At 31.9% G+C, this 19,799-nt stretch overlaps 2 long non-coding RNA genes across 3 annotated transcripts; both read left to right on the forward strand.

Moving 5' to 3' along the window:
• Nucleotides 1-3: 3 nt before the first annotated feature.
• On the forward strand, nt 4-13,913 carry LOC127718843 (uncharacterized). 2 transcript variants are annotated; one of them, XR_007989970.1, is made up of 4 exons: nt 4-91; nt 4,348-4,423; nt 10,749-11,160; nt 13,834-13,913. It is a non-coding gene; the product is annotated as an uncharacterized LOC127718843 (long non-coding RNA). The 2 variants fall into 2 exon arrangements; XR_007989971.1 differs by having other exon boundaries at nt 35-91; nt 4,335-4,423.
• A 3,215-nt stretch (nt 13,914-17,128) lies between these two features.
• On the forward strand, nt 17,129-19,423 carry LOC127718860 (uncharacterized). The gene is made up of 3 exons (XR_007989986.1): nt 17,129-17,384; nt 18,674-18,739; nt 19,390-19,423. It is a non-coding gene; the product is annotated as an uncharacterized LOC127718860 (long non-coding RNA).
• Nucleotides 19,424-19,799: the final 376 nt, after the last annotated feature.

Genomic DNA, 19,799 nt, shown 5'->3' on the forward strand with positions numbered 1-19,799 from the left:
CTGGTTCCCTGATTGCATTTGGATAACAGACGTTCTTCTATCGCACTGCAACTCAGGACTCTTGTAGAAGTTGAACTTTACCAGTTTGAAGGTGAGGATGTTTGTTCCATCCACAGAACTGTTACCCGTCACCTATTCTGTATTAAAATTCCACCTTTTTTTAGACGAACCACTTCGGTTTGGAAATCCTCTGGTTACCTGACAAGTATGGGGAAAATCTGGATTCCGAATATTTTTTGGTATCTGCTTGACCACAATAATGTCAACTGGTCAATGCTTATTAGATAGAGCAATAATTTCTCTTACACAGTTTAATAATACCAATTTAAAATTCAGAAATAAAGTTATTCATTAAATCAAGACTACCAAATATAGACCTATTCAAGTACACCTTTGCCTTTGGCTTTGGGTGTGTTTGACTTTGGATTGTATTTGATTTAAGGTTGTGTAGGACTCTTTGTAAACAATAAATGCTGGCATGGACATAATACTTGTAAGTGAGTTAAATTTTACAATGAAAATCTGTAATAGATCAAACTATAACAGATAAAAGTCTTTGTTTTTGTTTTTTTTTACAAAAATCTAGGCTTTACTTGCATACAATCCCTATTTTCTATTCACCTACATCTGATACAGGTATTTGGGGATTTGGAGCCCACTGTAAAAAAGTCTTTATTATTCTCCATAATTACTATTTTCTAAAATGTATTGACATATAACAAGTCTCAACAATCCATTACTAGTCATTTAAGTAACAATACCTTTTTTTACTATCAACCACCTTGACACTTTTTCACAGAAAATGTAAATATTTTAATTTGTCCGATGCTGTGAAAAAGTGTCCTTCAATTCATTATTTCATGATAAAGTACTATTAAATTCTGTCCTGCAAGGTTGATTTTCAATAAGAGGACCTTTTCACAGTAAATGGTGTTCTTTAAAGGGAGATCATTAAAAAGTCACTCACGTATTTTGGCTATATTAAATGTTCTATTACTAAAACAAACCAATCAAGAACCTGTTATAATTTGATAAAAACACCAAATGGAAGGTGTTAAATTCCAAAGCATATTCAATTATCTTAGCTATAAAGATGTCAACAAAAAGTATTCACCAGCATCAACTGTCACAACCCCTATATAAAGTACAAGAATACCAAATGAAGAAAGAACAGTATTTATGAGAAAATTCTTGAAAATTACATGATTGTTAGCTCGCCTTGACAGAGTAAAAAAGCGAGACATTATAGGTTTGCCGACGGCGGCAGTGGCGTCAACAATGTATTAGTTTGAGATTAGGTCTAGTTTATGGTGAAACACAAGTGGTAGGTCAATGATATTATTTGGTATGCAGTTGTATAAGCATTGGCATATCTCATTTCCATAGAGATTATTTGGCCCTGCCCCCTGAGTCATGGTCTATTGACCTTGAAAATTTTGCTTAGTTTTATACATGTATTAGTTTGTGATTAGGTCTGAGTCAGTTTATGGGGAACCACTAGTGGTACATTTGTAGGTCAATGATATTTGGTATGCAGTTGTATTAGCATAATGGCATATCTCATTTCCATGGAGATTATTTGGCCCCTTCCCCTCAGTCATGGTCTATTGACTTTGAAACATTTGCTTAGTTTATATGTATTAGTTTGTGATACTGATTAGATCAGTTTAAGATGAACTGCTAATGTTAAGTCAATGATATTTGGTATGCAAATTTATTGGCATAAATTTGCAAGTCTTGTTTCCATGGAGATTATAAAGCCCCACCCCCTCATCATGGTTCATTGACTTTGAAACTTTTACATAGTTTACCAAGTTAATGTTTGTGTTTATGTTTTTTTTAAGGGAATGACTTAGGTAAGTCAATTATATTTGGTATGCATAAAAAGAAGCTATTGTATAATTTAACATTAGCACATCTCATTTCCATGGAGATTATTCAGCCATGTACCTTCAGTCATGGTTCATTGACTTTGAATATTTTACATAACTTACATGTTAAAGTATTGCTATTTTAATTTCAACAATATTGCTTTATCAAAATTACAAAAAGGCAAGACATATCTCTGTGATAACAGTTTATGTAAATTGAAATAAAATACATGTGTATTTTTATCAACATTGTTCATATTTTTAAGTACTATTTAATATATTTCTGTTTTTGTGTGTATTAGTACATGTTTTATTGTATAATTCATGTTTAACTACACATGGTGATGGTCACATTTAGTATGAATTCACTACTCCAGTTTACATGCCATGTTTTAATAGAGACAAAACCTATATTCTAATTTTTAAACTTTAATTTAGATAAAGAATTGAAGCTATGTAAACATAGTAGGTATTGATAGTGGGCACTTTTTCTCTTGACATACTGTCCTTTCTATGAAGGACACTTTTTTCATATGAAATATTGTCCCTTCATTGAAGGACAATTTTTCACATCTGGACACAATTGTATACTATAGGCAAACATTGTTTGGACAATATTTCATAATAACATTAAGTCCGTGGACACAATTTACTGTGAAATAGTGTCTGGTGGACATAATTTCATGGCAGACAATATTAAATCCTATATATATGTTCTTTGAAAATTTCTTAATACATTGTTGGTCATCTAAAATGTGAGTCATATTTATATGTACTTGGGATCTTTTAAATGTTCAAAACTGTTCTATTTGCTTAAAAGTAATCTGAAGCAATTTCTAGACACGCTTCGATCATTAGGGTAAAAGCCTTGTAACATAAGGGTGTATCTCCTACTCGAGCCCCAGTTTATGAATGCATGTACATATCTTACCTTGGAGAGGAGGTTGATCTTACATTAGAGTCAGTCAGGGTAATTCCGTACACTTTTGGTCCTAAATGAAAGTCATTTGGTTCCCTGTTTAATAAACAAGCAAAATGTACAGTAATTACCTGGTCTGGGCACACAGTTATCGTCCTTTGATTTTCATTGTCCACGAATATAGTCCCTAACTAGTGTGGACAGGGTGTTACTTGCCAATTTTTTTTTATCCCCCTTCCAAATTTATTTCTTCATGTTTTATGTCTCAAATAGCAAGTTGGGGGATAAAATTACACTGTTAAAAAATTTGAATTATGAATTTTAAAGTAAAATAGTGATTTGTTCCAGCTGAAAAAGGTTAAAAATTAGCATTAATTTTGGAAGCTGTCAAGATTTCAAGACCCCCTTAACATAAAATTGTCCATATTTTGAGTTAGAGCTGATGAAGTTTTTCTATAATTTTTATATAATTTGTCCCAAAAGTTAAGTAGTACAACACACTGTAAAAATATTATTGAGAAAGCTCAGTTTGGATTTTTTTTATTTCCACTTATTGTCTAAAAGAAATGCACTACAAAAAAACTGTGTTCTCGGACCAATTGCTGTACGAAATTACCTGGATCGACTATAATCTTTATAGATTAATCAGTTAAGCTAATTCTTTTTTTTTCATTAATAAAAAAAATTCTACAGATGATTTAGTATACAACGTATATCTATTTCAAACAAACTAAGAATGTTTAAAATTAAAAAAATTCACAGAATCTAAATAACAAAAATTTTTAACTTTGCATTATTTGTTAAAGGGACAGTATAGACTCAGTTCATCATTATGATAGGAGCACATGTCCTGTGCATGCTGTGTATATAGTATAATAGATTTATTATGTCTTGTCTGTATCTTAATTTTGGTTAACTGCCTACTGGGAAAAAAATTATTACATGTTTACATTCCCAATTACTACTATTAGTCAATTATGTGTGAAAAATTTCAATTTCATGGGTTTATATCCCCCAGGATGTGAAACATCATTAGAATTTGTATAGATATAAATGAAGAGATATGAAAATGTTATCCTCAGTACTGTGTCAGTCACTTAATTAAAGACAATAAAAACATTAAATTAGGGTAATAAATATTCCCCCAAAAAATGAACATTGAGAAGTTCTGACTCTGATACACATTTCAATGATCAATTAATTCATCTTTTAATAATTAGATGTGAGGACATGATGGATAATTTTTAAACTCTTTCCTTACTTAGAAAAAGCATCTGGTTCCCTTCAGAGCACAAAATTTCAGGGGGAGGGTGCAGAGCCTATATATATTTACTGCTCTCCCGAATACTGATTTGTGAACATGTAAAAATAAGGCAGCTAATGCACTCATGTAACCTCAACAACGAAAGCGACAAATGAATAATTTTATTTACTTTTTGCAATTTCTCATTGATGTGATGTAAATTTTCTGTTAGAAAGTCACACGATTCTGTATTTAAACTAGTATGACAGTTACACAAGACTGTTTTATCTTATTTTTGCAGATTTTTTTTCTAGGTGTACAACTGTGCAAGTATTGAACATCAGCTTCAAATGCAATGTGATCTAAAAGACAACATAATAATGGACAGATGTAAGTAATGATCAAATAGTTAAAGATATGGGAATGTATGAAATTGTTTGAAAATGTCCACATGAAAGTAGATAATTATCATTTTTACTGTTCTGTTAAATGAGGGTTTGGATGAGGGGGTCCTTATTGTCTTTATTCTTTAAATATTAGACCATTTTTCTCTCTATTCATTATTTATTTTGCCCATTTATATTATCTCTATCATGTCTTAATAATTTACTGTATTTTTGTGCCCTATTATTCAATATTCTGTATTAATTTTCCAATATTCTCTATTCTTTATTTGTTTGCCCCTTTATTCTGCACATGTTTGTTCAATATTCTCTAATCTTTATTTGTTTGCCCCTTTATTCTGCACATGTTTGTTCAATATTCTCTATTCTTTATTTGTTTGCCCCTTTATTCTGCACATGTTTGTTCAATATTCTCTATTCTTTATTTGTTTGCCCCTTTATTCTGCACATGTTTGACTAATATCCTCTATTCTTTATTTGTTTGCCCCTTTATTCTGCACATGTTTGTTCAATATTCTCTATTCTTTATTTGTTTGCCCCTTTATTCTGCACATGTTTGACTAATATTCTCTATTCTTTATTTGTTTGCCCCTTTATTCTGCACATGTATGTCCAATATTCTCTATTCTTTATTTGTTTGCCCCTTTATTCTGCACATGTTTGTTCAATATTCTCTATTCTTTATTTGTTTGCCCCTTTATTCTGCACATGTTTGTTTAATATTCTCTATTCTTTATTTGTTTGCCCCTTTATTCTGCACATGTTTGTTTAATATTCTCTATTCTTTATTTGTTTGCCCCTTTATTCTGCACATGTTTGTTTAATATTCTCTATTCTTTATTTGTTTGCCCCTTTATTCTGCACATGTTTGTCCAATATTCTCTATTCTTTATTTGTTTGCCCCTTTATTCTGCACATGTTTGTTTAATATTCTCTATTCTTTATTTGTTTGCCCCTTTATTCTGCACATGTTTGTCCAATATTCTCTATTCTTTATTTGTTTGCCCCTTTATTCTGCACATGTTTGTCCAATATTCTCTATTCTTTATTTGTTTGCCCCTTTATTCTGCACATGTTTGTCCAATATTCTCTATTCTTTAAACCCTATCCATTCTTTCTCTCCATTACAGAGTTCTTGAAATCTTTTTTCTCCTGGTGGTCCTTGAGGGAAATACTGAAATTGTTCTTTGCAAATTTTGGTGGTAAAATTTTTTTAGACTTATATGTGATACAGAAACAAAACAACACAACTCAATATAAATATAAACATTAACAAAAGACTTCTGTAAACATGAATAATTTAAATTATGATCTTTCAATAGTATTTTAAACAAAGTGTATAACTCTGTATGTCCCCGCAACTAAAAGTTGGCGGGCATATTGTTTTACCCCTGTCCCTCCGTCTGTCAGTCAGCTATAGGTCACAGTACAGCCTTCAACAATGAGCAAAGCTCATACTGCATAGTCATATATAAAAGGCCCCAAAATTACAAATGTAAAACAATTCAATACAAAAGGCCTTATAAAAATACAAAAAAATTAACGAAAAACAAATATGTAACACAGCAACAAACGACAACCACTGATTGTCCAGGTTCCTAACTTGGGACAGGCAAAGAATGTGGCAGGGTTAAACATGTTAGCGGGGTTCCAAGCCCTCATAAATTCATATATTTTAGATATTCTCCTCAAGAAAATTGGATATATCAGAAATGTTATTAACATCAACACTTTTAAATGTTGTACTTAACTTTACTTGATTTATGCTTATAAATGATGTGGTATGATTACCAATGAGACAACTCTCCACAAGAGACCAAATGACACAGAAATTAACAACTATAGGTCACCGTACGGCCTTCAACAATGAGCAAAGCCCATACCACATAGCTATAAAAAGCCCCGAAATGACAAATGTAAAACAAGAAAACAAGAAAAATTACGGCCTAATTTATGTACATGTACAAAAAATGAACGTAAAACAAATATGTAACACATCAACAAACGACAACCACTGAATTACAGGCTCATGACTTGGAACAGGCACATACATTACATTTTACATTAATATTTTAATTTCCATATTGCTATAAAATCTATCATATGTTTTTTCTCATGGCAGCTCTAATATAAATAAAAAAATTTCTTTGGAGTGCATTATCTTCTTTATTTCTAAACACCTGTTGTACATCTTTTTTAGCTCACCGGGGCCCGAAGGGCCCCATGTGTGCTTATGCCATCACTTGGCGTCTGTCGTCTGTCGTCGTAAACTATTTCAAAAATCTTCTCCTCTGAAACTACTGGGCCAAATACCTTCAAACTTTAAATAAATGTTCCTTAGGGTATCTAGTTTATAAATTGTTGTACATCTTTTTTAGCTCACCTGGGCCCAAAGGGCCCCATGTGAGCTTATGCCATCACTTGGCGTCCGTCGTCTGTTGTCGTCGTCTGTCGTTGTAAACTATTTCAAAAATCTTCTCCTCTGAAACTACTGGGCTAAATGCCTTCAAACTTTAACTAAATGTTCCTTAGGGTATCTTGTTTATAAATTGTATCTGAAGTTTGTATCCATTGACAAACATGGCCGCCATGGCTAAAAATAGAACATAAGGGTCAAATGCAGTTTTTGGCTTATATCTCAAAAATTAAATCTTTTAGAGCAAATGTGACATGGGGTAAAATTGTTTAATTGGTCAAGATCTATCGGCCCTGAAATTATCAGACGAATCGAACAACCCATTGTTGGGTTGCTGCCACCGAATTTGTAGTTTTAACAAAATTTTGCAGTTTTTTTGTTATTATTTTGAATATTATTATAGATATATATAAACTGTAAGCAGCAATAATGTTCAGCAAAGTAAGATCTACAAAAAAGTTAATATGACCATAATTGTCAATTGACCCCTTAAGGAGTTATTGCCCTTTAAAGACAATTTTACACAAATTGTTCATCAAGTTTGCTAACATTTAAAAATCTTCTCCTCTGAAACTACTGGGCCAATTACCTTCAAACTTTAACTAAATGTTCCTTAGGGTATCTTGTTTATAAATTGTATCCGAAGCTTGTATCCATTGACAAACATGGCCGCCATGGCTAAAAATAGAACATAAGGGTCAAATGCAGTTTTTGGCTTATATCTCAAAAACTAAATCTTTTAGAGCAAATGTGACATGGGTAAAATTGCTTAATTGGTCAAGATCTATCGGCCCTGAAATTATCAGACGAATCGAACAACCCATTGTTGGGTTGCTGCCACCGAATTGGTAGTTTTAACAAAATTTTGCAGTTTTTTTGTTATAATTTTGAATATTATTATAGATATATATAAACTGTAAGCAGCAATAATGTTCAGCAAAGTATAAGATCTACAAAAAAGTTAATATGACCAAAATTGTCAATTGACCCCTTAAGGAGTTATTGCCCTTTAAAGCCAATTTTACACAATTTGTTCATCAAGTTTGCTAACATTTGAAAATCTTCTCCTCTGAAATACAGGTGAGCGATTCAGGCTCTTGAGAGCCTCTTGTTTTATTTATGCCTATTATCAGGAAAACTATGAAATTTAGAAACATTTTTTATGCCTCGCCGTAGCGGAGGGGGCATTAAGTTTTACTCTTGTCCGTCTGTCCCGTAGGTCCGATAATTGGTTTCCGTTCTCTAACTTTAGTTTGCCTATACCAAATGTTATGAAACTCATACACAATGCTTATTACCTTAAAACACAGACCAAGTATAAATTTGGGTAGTGTCACTTTTACCGTTCTAGAGTTATGCCCCTTTACAAATGGAAACATTGCTGAATTTTTTGTTTCCATTCTCTAACTTTAGTTTGCCTCAACCAAATGTTATGAAACCTATACACAATGCTTATTACCACAAAACTCAGATCAAGTTTGAATTTGGGTAGCGTCACTTTTACCGTTCTAGAGTTATCCCCCTCTACAAATGGAAATATTGCTGAATTTTTATACGCCCGTCAAATTTTTGACGGGACGTATTATGTTATACAAATGTCCGGCGTCCGTCCGTCTGTCTGTCCGTCTGTCCGTCTGTCTGTCCGGCGTAAACATGTCGCACCGTAACTTGAGAATGACTTATCCAAATTTCATGAAACTTAAGATAGTTGTTTCTTATGATGGTCAAACGATCTGTATACTTTTTGGTGAAAATAAGATTAAAACTTTTTGAGTTACGGGACTTAGTAACTAAAACAGGTGTGTGTTTTTTTTCACATGTCGCGCCGTATCTCAAAAACAATTTATGATTATTGCTTAAAACTTTACACACTTCTTAGTTATATTAATCTTAAGATCTGTATACTTTTTGGTGATGATTCAAAATTTTATTTTTGAGTTATTGAGTATTTTGTTAAAAAGGGGGAGGGGTTTTTCACATGTCGCGCCGTATCTCAAAAACAGTTTATGATTATTTCTTAAAACTTTACACACTTCTTAGTTATATTAACCTTAAGATCTGTATACTTTTTGGTTTTGATTCAAAATTTTATTTTTGAGTTATTGAGTATTTTGTAAAAAAAGGGGGAGGGTTTTTTCACATGTCGCGCCATATCTCAAAAACGATTTATGATTATTGCTTAAAATTTTACACACTTCTTAGTTATATTAATCTAAAGATCTGTATACTTTTTGGTTTTGATTCAAAATTTTATTTTATAGATATTGAGTTTTTTGTAAAAAAAAAAGGGGGTTTTTCGCATGTCACGCCGTATGTCAGAAACTATTTATGCTTATTGCATAAAAATTCACACACAAGACGACGGGCGTATCATGCGCTCATGGCGCAGCTGTTTATTCATTTCCTTTCTCACTTTAGTTTGCCTCAACCAAATGTTATGAAACCTATACACAATGCTTATTACCACAAAACTCAGATCAAGTTTGAATTTGGGTAGCGTCACTTTTACCGTTCTAGAGTTATCCCCCTCTACAAATGGAAATATTGCTGAATTTTTCATTTTCTTTCTCACTTTAGTTTGCCTCAACCAAATGTTATGAAACTTATGCACAATGCATATTACCACAAAACGCAGATCAAGTACAAATTTGGATAGCGTCACTTTAACAGATCTTGAATAATGTAAGAAAAGGCATGGCAAGATCTATTAAAAGTCAAATTCTGCCAATATAGTTAGTAGACTGTCACTCTTAACATGCTTAATAGGAGTGATTGCCCTTCAGTGAGGATTTTTGTTTACCCTCTTTTGTGTTTTGAGCAAGAACTAAAGAAGAAAGAGAGAAACTAAACAGACTAATTATAAAAGACCTGTAATAAAAGATCAACAAAATAGAGATTTTTGTCATGAAGTATATTCTTGTCTACAATGTTAGAGAGTGTCCTTTGTTTGATATGCACATAAACCAAGGTGAGTGACACAGGCTCTTTAGAGCCTCTTGTTTAGCTCACCTGGCCCAAAGGGCCGTCGTCGACCGTTAACTTTTACAAAAATCTTCTCCTCTGAAACTACTGGGCCAAATTTAACCAAACTTGGCCACAGTCAATCATCATTGGGGTATCTAGTTAAGAAAATGTGTCTGATGAATATTAAGGAAGAACAAAATGAAAATGATATTTTGATAAACATGTTGTTGTCGTGGTATTGTGCTCTCTTAAACCATCAGATTATTACTGTACGTACTGCAATAAAAAAAAACATGAATCAATATCAGGGAACTTGAAGTAATTGAAAACTAGTTCAAATCCCTAATTGCACTTTAGCTTTTCATTGCCTCAACCAAGTGTTATGAAACTTATACACAAACCAAGAAATTATCTGAATCTGGAATAATTTTGAATTCTGGAAAATTGATAAGAAATGTATGATGAAAACATACCCAACTAAATAGGGATAGCCATGCAAGGGTAATTTTACTTTCACTGTTCTTTCAGTATGAACTAACTAACCCCCCTTAGCCATGCGCGCATGGCTAACCCTATTTAGTTGGGTTAGTTTTCATCATAAATTTCGTTTCAATTTTCCAGAATTCAAAAAAATTCCAGATTCAAATAATTCCTTGTTCCAATGCTTATTAACATCAAACACTGATCAAGTCACTTTCATCATTCTCATATTATGTTACTTTATTAATAGAAAAAAAGGATAAATTAGAGATATATTTACAAGCAGGGACATCCGTGTCCCATGGACACATTCTTGTTTTATTTATTACATATTTTAGTGTATTAAAGTAATTATACTGCTTCCACCTTTCAAAATTCTAACAAAGCTCTATCTCTTGAATGGATAAATAAATGATACTAGTCGAGAACTCAACAGATAATTTTTTTTCAGGTTCTCTGGTCGTTAGTACTTGTTTGCCACACACATGAAGATATTGATCCTGCTTTCAGCTAAATATCAGAAAAATTAGGAACAAAGGAAAGGATGCTGAAACTGTACAGTCACCGGTCAGGATTGTTTCAGAAGTGAAATTATAATACAATATATGTTACTGGTTAATTCCTATGATTTGTAATTTTAAACAACACACATAGACTTTGCATTATTGTTTTACAAGAGAGACACCAAAAGATGCAGTCAACATTTATTATTTTTATCAAAATACACCCAGGACAAATCATGGGTACACTTAGCTTGAAATATGGTGCTTTCATACCAAAATTGCCTGGACGTAAAAGAAATAAAGAACCAAAATTCATGTCAGCAATCATGCAGGGGATAAGATGAAAGAATAAAGAATAAGGTACTGTCATATTCAGTCTTAATAAGAGTCCTGCTGCTTTATATGTATATGCATTTTGTTATGCCCCGTCGTAGCGGAGGAGGGCATTAAGTTTTATCCTTGTATGTTTGTACATAGATATAAGAAGATGTGGTATGAGTTCCAATGAGACTACTCTCCATCCAAGTCACAATTTGTAAAAGAAAAACCATTATAGGTCAAAGTACAGTCTTAAACACAGAGCCTTGGATCACACCGAACAGTAAGCTATTATTAATTTAAGGACCCCAAAAATGATTAGTGTGAAACCAGCTGTCAAATGGGAAAACCAACGGTCTAATCTATATAAAAAAAGAGAAACAAGAAACACTTATAGTGCGTGATTTTCTCGCTGTGTTGAAGACCTTATTCTTTGAAAAAGCGACGGAGGTATCATGTGCTCATGGCACAGCTGTTTATTCATTTTAGTTCACTATAAACTTAAGTTTGCTTAACCAAATGTTCTGAAACTTATACACAATGCTTATAACCACAAAACTCAGATCAAGTACTCATTTGGGTACTGTGTGTCACTTTTACCATTCTTGATTTATGACCCTTTAAAATGTTATATGCAAGCGGGGGCATAATCTGTGTCCCATGGACGCATTCCTCATTTATTTATTCACAGAATTTTGAAAGGAATAAATAATCCATGATGTTCACATAGATAAAACATATTGTTTCAAGAATTTTTACCTGTTTATTACAGATGAAACGCAACTCAACAACACAAAAAATAACTAAACAGCATAGATCTATGTAGTTTTGACCTATATTTATATAAAAATAAGGAGAAGGTGCATGATTGCCAATGAGACAACTATCCACCAAAGTTTGAATAAAGTGGATATAAGCAGTTATAGGTAACTGTACAGCCTTCTACAATGAGAAAAACTCATACTGTATAGTCCGCTATAAAAGGCCCTGATCAGAAAAAATATGAACAAAATCATTTTAGAAAACTAACGGCCTAATTTATATAATTTATTATAACAAAACAAGTAGCGAAAATCAAATATATAACATACATAAACCAACAACATCCATGGAAATACTGGCTCCTGACTTGGGACAGGCACATAAAGAATGTGGCAGGTTAAACAAGTTTTTGGTTGCTCATCCCTCCCCTAACCTGGGACAGTGGTGTTACAGCACAACATAAGAACAAACTATAAAAATCAGTTGAAGAGGTTTCATCATATTTTTATAGGTCAACTGTCTTGAAATGATCAACAAGTGATTGTAGAATTTAATAAACATCTCAATTGTCAATTGAATAACCAAAAACACACAAACATCTACTGTCAACACCAAATTCCCTGAAACAAAAGCTTTAAGGGGGCTCGCGGGTATATCTCAATATTTGTTTTTAAGGTGGTACCTAACACTACAGGGAGATAACTCTGTAAAAATCAGCTAAACGTTTTAATTACGTTGTATTGTTAAGGAAATATTAAGCTTCTCAATGATCAAAATTAGTGTTTGTCAAACTGCTATATAACCAATGAAATTTTTCTGATAAAGTGGTTGGTTCAAATTTTTTGAAATTTTTATATTTTTGTCAAAGGGTCAAAGTAAACATTTTGTCAAAATTTTATGAAAATTAAACGAGCCAAATTAATATTAGTCAAGGTGTTGGGTACCACCTTAAATATAGGATTTCACTATTTTTTTCTAGAAATAAACTTTATCCTATACTTAATAGAAAAATAAAATAAAAGTATAGGGTCACCGTTCATTTGAGCTCACAATCTGCCTTCGAAAGAAGCATGCATTTTTGTTAAGTTACTTTTTTTCTGTTGAACTAATAGGAGAAAAAAAGGGAATGTCGAAATAAAAAAAGAACTAAATTACAGAAATTGCTTAAATTTTAGAATAGTTTAGTACAGCTTATTTGAGTACAGCTTATTTGAAAAAAATAGTAAAAATATAGGTCACCGATGTGTTAAAAAAGATATTCAATTTTAATGCAAAAAAATTGCATTTTTTCATCAAAGGGAGATAATTTGGAGCTTTTTAAATGATATAAACAATTCAAAAGTCATCTGTGGTTAAAATGAATTGATTTTTTTGGTTGATTTTTGTACCATATTATAAAGTAACAACTAATAGTGTAAGAAATAAAAATTTGTAATGAAAAAAAAAAGTTTAAATTTTTGCTGAATTTTTATACCCTCAAGCCTCCTTAAGATACAACTTTAGGTAACAGGAACGGTCTTGACTTTGGAAAGCCACATGAAAACTCAATACTGCTCCCCTTTTAAATCTTGATCAGTATTTGTTAAATGAAAAAAAGTAACATAAAAGAATGCAGGTTGCCAGGAACATTCAATTGGAGAAAGGGAAAAGAACTCAACTCTACACTAAATAATTTTGAAAACTATTATTGGCTATACTATCTTTATTGATAAAAAATGTCAGAAAAGTAATGTACATTATGATCATGTTGATTGTGTGAAAAGTCACACAAGGTAATCAAAATGGTCAGAGGGGGAAAAGAAGTTTTGTTATAAATGTCAAATGTGATAGTCTCAACCTATCAACATGATCAAAATTGTTGATTTCACCATTGATATTTACATTTAGCATGTTCAGCGGAATAGCACGTTTTTGTTATATTTTACTAAATGTTATTTTACTTTTCTCTTATAGGCAGGAGTGAAAGGAAGAGAAAAAGTCATCAGTAAAGAAACAGATCAATTTACATTAACATGTAATAATTCCATCTGAATAACACAAGCATTGCACATGTTATGAAGATTTATGCACATGTTACTATGATTTGTAGTTATATTTTATTGTATGTATTTGTAATATTATATAGAACATGTATTTTATTTTAGAACAGTATTTTTCTTTTTCGTCGAGCCTGCGATTTTGTCGCAGAAAGCTCGACATAGGGATAGTGATCAGGCGGAGGCGGTGGCATCGTTAGCTAACTTCTTAAAAGCTTTATATTTTAGAAGGTGGAAGACCTGGATGCTTCATACTTTGTATACAGATGCCTCATGTTACGATGTTTCCGTGTGTCACATTTCCATTGACCTTGACCTCATTTTCATGGTTCAGTGACTACTTGATAAAAGTTAAGATTTTTTGTTATGTTAATTTCTCTCTTATTAAGAGTAAAAGGGTTAACTATATTTGGTATGTGCGTACCTTGCAAGGTCCTCATGACTGTCAGACAGTTTTCACTTGACCTCGACCTCATTTCTTGGATCAGTGAACAAGGTTAAGGTTTGGTGGTCAAGTCCATATCACAGATACTATAAGCAATAGGTCTTGTATATTTGGTGTACAGAAGGACTGTAAGGTGTACATGTCCAACTGGCAGGTGTCATCTGGCCTTGACCTCATTTTCATGGTTCAGTGGTAAGTTAAGTTTTTGTTTTGGTCTGTTTTTCTTATACTGTTTGCAATAAGTCTACTATATTTGGTGTATGGAATGATTGTAAGGTGTACATGTCTAGCTGGCAGGTGTCATCTGACCTTGACTTCATTTTCATGGTTCAGGGGTGAAAGTTAAGTTTTTGAGTTGTGGTCTTTTTTTCTAATACTATATGCAATAAAGGTCAACTATATTTGGTGTATGGAAATATTTTATGATGTACATGTCAGTCTCGCAAGTTTTATTTGACCTTGACCTCATTTTCACAGTTCATTGCTCAGTGTTAAGTTTTTGTGTTTTGGTCTGTTTTTCTTAAACTATAAGCAATAGGTCAACTATATTTGTTGTATGGAAGAATTGTAAGCTGTATATGTCTGCCTGGCATGGTGCATCTGACCTTGACCTCGTTTTCATGGTTCATTGGTCAATGTTTAGTTTTCTTGGTTAAGTCTATTTCTTAGAAACTATAAGCAATAGGTCAACTATATTTAGTGTATTGAATGATTGTAAGGTATACATGTATTTCTTGTTTGGTTTATATGACCTTGACCTCATTTTCTTGGTTAATGTTAAGTTTATGTGATAGTGGTAGTAAAGCTTTATATTTAGGACTATCAACATAACATCAATAATTAGTAAAGAAGGCGAGACATTTCAGCGTGTGCATAAAGTTTCTTCCATGTTTTCTGTGACAAAAACAAAATTGTGCAAATTAGGAAAATGAAATGAGGCTACATTATTGAATATTTTTGAGTTTGAGTTTTTTTCTTTTTATTCCTATTTTAAAATTTCATTGGCATTTGAAGTAATGAGTTAAAACTAGTTTTTATCAATCATTTTGTTTTCAAGATGTACAAACAGTACAGTAGGTTAAGGTTTTGTGTACAATAGTTTACTATGATGTTATAGTCAAATAAACTTGAAACTTTGTACATTCAAGTGTTCATTATGAAGTCATTGATTTTTTAAGTAATTACAAATAAGTTACTGAATATGGAAATCTGATTGTGGAAGCAGGGTATAATGTGTTCTGGAAACACATCTCAATCCCATAGAGCACCGCCCTCCTCACCAGCCTCTCAGTAATGGAATATTGACTTTGAAAATTTCCTTAGTTTACACTGTAAGATTTGTAAGAAGTTCAGTTTAAGGAGAACCACTATAAGTAGGTCAGGGATATTTTATATGCAGTTGAAAAAGCCTTTGGGCAATACATGTGCTTGGGGATTTTTTTATCCTGAATCCTAAATCATGGTTTTATAACTTAGAATCTTTTGCAGTTTATATGGAAAGTTTATGCTTAGGCCAGTTTAAAATCGACCACTTATAAGAGGAGGATTTAGAGGAGGCCTAAGCCCCCCTTTTTGTGGGACAAATTTGGTTGATATTATATTTAGGAAATTACTAAAGCATGACAAAAGAGATGCAGTAGAGAGCAACCTTAATATTTCTTAGAAAATACTTTTTTCAGACCTGTAATGAAAAGTATGGTTATAAACAAAATACATATTTTTTTCAGTTAGAAACATATTTTTTATGAATCAAAATTTTAACAAATGTTGGAAACAAATTTACTTAAAAACTTTCTAAATGTATCAAAATTCTGTATTGTAATATCTTATAGATTTTGTTTTTTCAGGATTTTTCCCAATATGTTTAAGAAATCTGTAGCATATAATTTTAAAAATTTGCTTGCAGATTTTATTTCGGGATTTTTCCCGAAATGGGTAAAAAAAATCTATGTAACAAGTGTGTGCCTGATAATAGATTTATATTTTCGGGATTTTTCCCGAAATGTGAAAAGAAATTATTAGTCATTAGTCCTAGCATATACGTTCTGTTTTCGGGATAAATCCCAAAATATTCGAAGACATCTGTGTTATACATTTTCCACTTAGTTTATTTTTGTCGGGATTTTTCCCGAAATGTGTTTCAGATCTGTTTGTCAACATTCTTTGCCAACATATATGTTATAAATAATAATGTTGAAAATGATTATGGGACATTTCCCGAAAAGTTGTCACATACATCTTTACCACAAATTTTTAAAAACTTTCATATATTTTGGGAAATTTCACGAACATTAAACGTAAATTTTATCAATTATAAGAATAAAAACATGGAATATTGTAAAATATGTGTGTTTCTTTATGAAATCTGCATTCAATTTATGGTAAACATTGAAAAAGATTATAGAAAGGAATAAAATGGATTTTACTCCTTTAAAATAGATTCAGTTGTTGTATTTTGTGTACTGGTGTTTGTCTTTTGGTTATTTTCTAAATTTTGGCCAAGGCGTTGTTAGTTTGTTTTTTTTTTCGCCTTATGAGTTTGAATGACCCTTTGGTATTTTTCACATCTAAATGTTATAAAGAAAAATGATACTGTTTTTCATGAACAGCATTTGCACTTAAACATGAACTTTTTATATTTACCTATCAATATTTGCATTTTTTGTATATTATAGATTACAAGACAAATAGCAATTTCAGTTTGGAAGTTTCGTTTGGAGAGAATTCAACATTAATTTCATTTTCATTAACAATTACAGCACGTCCACTTGCAGATACCGTAGAATTCGTAGTGAACGATAGAGCAATTGATTCCATTCGTTTATACAATCAAAAATGCTATCACAAAAAAGGCGAATGTGCAGAAATTAATTGCCGGTGTTTTAACAAAGATAATTCGTTTATCTTTATTTACAAGCATCATACTATTCTATCGGACGAATCTTGCATATATGGATTTATATTTGTTATCAAAGACATACAGGAGCAGACGATAACATTAACAAGGAATTTCAACGGAAAACGTACGTATGCAATGCTTAATATTTTGTTGCTTCGAAAGATATCAGTTTTGTCTCTAAATTTAATAGCATAAGCCTTCTGATAAGGAATCAGGTATTGACAATTAAGTTTGAAAGACATTTTCCAAAGATAGAATTCAGAACAGACATACGTGTGAATCTTGTCTACGTTGTTTTGTAATTTCAACTAAAAATAAATCTCAACACGCTTACATTTCATACATTGTCCTAGATAAGCAAATTAAATAAAGGGGCAAATCTGACACATTGATAACCACAGCACTTTGGCCTTTGCAACAACAACAAAAAGATAAACAATACGATTGATAGGCACTTAATCGAAAACAAAAGATTGTGTGTTGTTTATGGTTGATAAATACTTATTGGCGATGTCACAAAAAGAGAAAACTGTCGTAGCGTGACTTATATATTGACATTGACAATAAGTGTCTGATTAAAATTAACTTTATGATTAATGGGATTATTTCAGCATTCTAACTGTGATTTTTTTTAAATGAGGTAACAATCCAAATGAGACATTTTTTTGTCATATCTCCCATGTATTCCTGTCTTTGTGCGTCTTTTATTACTTACTCGAGAGATGATTGCTTCATTTTTAAGGAAGTGATTGACCATGCGGTAATTTATTTTTAAAGTTAACAAACCCTAACTATTTTTTGGTTGACTACGAAAAAGAATCTGTGCCAACAATGACCACGGATATATTACAATTGTCAAAAACATTATTTTATACTCTTATTTGCAGTTCTGATATCACTGAATGTGAAATATCATGTCATGCGGAGATTGGCGGATGACACAGTTTGTTTATAATTCTCAAATATTTCTATTTAACACACTGAGATATGGTACATGTATGATACGTGTGGCTCAGTCGTTAGATTTTCTTTGTTATGTTTTTGCAGGGTAAGCTATTGTTTGTCGTCGTATTTTATTTCTTTCGTTATAGATTCGTCTTTTTCTTTTCTTTTTTTTCATTTTTCTTATGGTATACGCGGTCATGTTCAATGTATATATTTTATAATTGTTAAATGTATACTTTACAAAGTGAATGAATGTAATGCGGCAAAATAATTTACAGGCAAATTTAGATTTAAATGTTAAGATACACTGCAGGATCTCCACGTGTTCGCTTTTAAGCTACATGTATGATATTCCTAGAAGTTTAAATGAGGTAAGATAAATGTATATACATTGATTCGTATTGGAAAAATATGATGAATACTATAAGGTTAAAGTATAATGTTGACTAATTATTGTATTTTATTTAGATTTTGGGTCTCTCCAAATCCATGCAGAGCTACACAATCCTGTTGACACGATCTATGTAAATAAAGGTAAGGTACATACATTGTTTCATACCGGTATCTGTTTCGTTCTGTTTAAGGCGATAATTTAAGTCAGAAACAACATGCTACTTCATCTTTTGATATTTTCTCAATTGCACTTTGAATTATAAAATGAAGAATGGCGTCGTTCAAACATAAAAGTCTTGTTAATAATTGTTCAGAAACACAAAACGAGAAAAGACTTTCTTGAATTTAAAACATGTACCGTATAGTGAACAATAAAAGAGTCATGAAATAATTGAATATGCGACAACAATAGAACAACACACTGAATCACGCAGACATACTCTTACTTGAAACAGTGACGTAAAACACAACATAAGAGTATACTGTAATGAGCAGTTGAAAAAGGAAATACTCATCTCATCAGCATTATAAAAGGAAATACGTTGACAAAAACACATATATAGTAACAGTTTTTTTTCATTGACACAAACACATGAACTATTTCCAAACTTTTGCTGTCAACAAATTTTAAATGCTGTGTTCAAAATATAAAACCTTATAGTTTTTGCCTTGCACAATTATGGTATGTGCAAAGATACGGTATATCCTTTCATTGTTGACATTTAAAATTAGCATGTTATTTCCAGAGATTTAAGATATATGATGAATTGATTGTCCTTGACCATTTTTAGGTCTAAAGACTGATTTAACAAGTACAACATTCAGCTTATTGCTGATTTTCTACTACTGCTGTTAATTGTTAGAATACATCATGGTAAGAGATTTATATCGTCATATTTAAATAATGCTGTAAGTTCAGTACCTTTTTCAAAAAAGAGAAGTCACAATAATTTCATGTCATATGATATATAAGATAGCAACATTATTTGATAATAATGAACACATATTTCAAAAATCAACCTGTTAAAGATAAAAACACTTTTAAGCCTGGTTACTCTGTAACGTCGTTTCAGTCTTGCTCTCCTCAATGGACCAAGTGTTTGAAGGTCACAGGAGTGCAGGCGATATCGGACAGTTTGGTCTGAAATTGTGTTGTTGGATCCATGTATACGCCTGCAGGCTGTCGCTACTGCAGTAACGA

The sequence above is a fragment of the Mytilus californianus genome, unplaced genomic scaffold (genome assembly GCF_021869535.1).
Source record: "Mytilus californianus isolate M0D057914Y unplaced genomic scaffold, xbMytCali1.0.p SCAF_10, whole genome shotgun sequence".
NCBI lineage: Eukaryota > Metazoa > Mollusca > Bivalvia > Mytilida > Mytilidae > Mytilus > Mytilus californianus.